This window comes from Pinus tabuliformis, chromosome 4_2 (assembly GCF_031772625.1).
Source record: "Pinus tabuliformis cultivar Carrire ecotype Pingquan chromosome 4_2, CPIR1, whole genome shotgun sequence".
NCBI lineage: Eukaryota > Viridiplantae > Streptophyta > Pinopsida > Pinales > Pinaceae > Pinus > Pinus tabuliformis.
In genome coordinates this window covers 216,520,042-216,521,644 of record NC_142304.1, presented here as the reverse complement: position 1 = coordinate 216,521,644, position 1,603 = coordinate 216,520,042, and the positions used below count along the sequence as shown (strand labels likewise).

General features: G+C 40.6%; 1 non-coding gene across 1 annotated transcript; it reads left to right on the top strand.

The window, feature by feature from the left end:
* The first annotated feature begins 378 nt into the window (after positions 1-378).
* On the top strand, positions 379-538 carry LOC149168869 (U1 spliceosomal RNA). The gene has a single exon (XR_016260032.1). It is a non-coding gene; the product is annotated as a U1 spliceosomal RNA (small nuclear RNA).
* The last annotated feature ends 1,065 nt before the right edge of the window (positions 539-1,603 follow it).

The window sequence follows — 1,603 nt, the reverse complement described above, 5'->3', positions numbered from 1 at the left end:
TTCATGTAACTTTTATAGTTAGATGTCCATATATAAATGAATGGTTAAAAAATGTATATCAAACTTATGATCTACACTCTAAAATTTTAAGGTCAAAATATATAGCATAACAAACCATGGAAAGCTGGAACACCATATAAATTATTCATGTTGATGATGTAATTATTTTATTTATCCCAAAGGAGTATATAAATTTATGTGAGAGAGAAAAATAAGTTATAAGCCTACAAATAAGAGTCCATAAAATAACTAAATTAATTAATTGGATAACTCTCATTTTTGTAATGAAAAATATGGTTAAAAATGAAATACTAAGTATATATCATGCATACAAACTTATTCTTCCAATCTTTGGGGGATAAACAAATATGTCATTTTATACTTACCTGGGCGGGGTCAATCTATGATCAAGAACGTCAATGGCCTAGGAAGACCACTTCCATTGCACTTGGGAGGGGGGTTTACCTAGCATCTCCCATTGAGGAGAGTGCACGTCATAATTTGTGGCAGCGGAGGCTCTCGTTCGTGCGGCCTCCAATAAAAAACATATATATATTTTTTGTTGTCGCGCTGCTACCCTGCGTAGCCTAGCTTGGAAACACCCAGTTCGCAGCTGCCTCTCAACGGCCCTCTGTTGCTAAGGCCATGGACCAAATGGACCCTCCAGAGGATGGAGATCCTCCACCAGATCGCCAACAAGATACGAAAGACACTGCAAACGCCTTCGCCTCCCTCATCTCTGCAATGGGTCCTCCCAAAAACAGATCATCAGTAACCAAGTTTGTTAAAAGATTGGAAGACATTCCTGAAATCACCCTCCCTTCAACTCTCCCTCGCAGAGCAGCGCTGTCTCTTACTGAACGCAGATTAGTTGGGCAGTTCACTAGACTATGGCCTTTACCCAAGACGGTTCAGAAATGGGGTGAAAGGAACTAGACTTTGTCGATCAATGGGAAAATATCTAACAGATTTTGTGGAAGAGGATACTACACCTTTCATTTTGAAACCAAGGAAGATCGAGATCTAATATTCAAGAATGGCCCATATTTCATGGACACAAGAGGATTGTATTTAAACAGATGGACACCAGATTTCGATCCTGAAATGGATGTTCCCAACGCTGTTCCAGTTTGGGTCAGGCTGCCACACCTCCCTCTTCACTACTGGGGAGATGATTCAGTAAAGGCCATTGGAAATGTTGTTGGGAAATACATACACAGATGCGAACCAAAGGAGAACAAGCATGCCCGTGTCAGAATCTGCGTAGAAGTGGATTTAGGGAAAGGGCTTCCAGAGGTGATAAATATCAAAGTGGATCAATGGGCACACATTCAACAGCTGGATTATGAAAAAATCCCATTCAAATGCAAGGTATGTCATGAATATGGTAATTTCGCTAATAGATGCTCAAAAAAAATGAAAATGAAAATGTAGAAGATTCAGAAAACAAGTGGGAGTAGGTTAGACAGAAGAAATCGTCCAACAAACAACCCCATCCCTCCTCAACGTAGCATTTTGTCCCCTCTGGCCCCCTTCCTCTGTCACCTAAAGCAGACATCCCCTCCTCTCTCATTAACATAAACCCCTTTGGGCCATCGGAAGA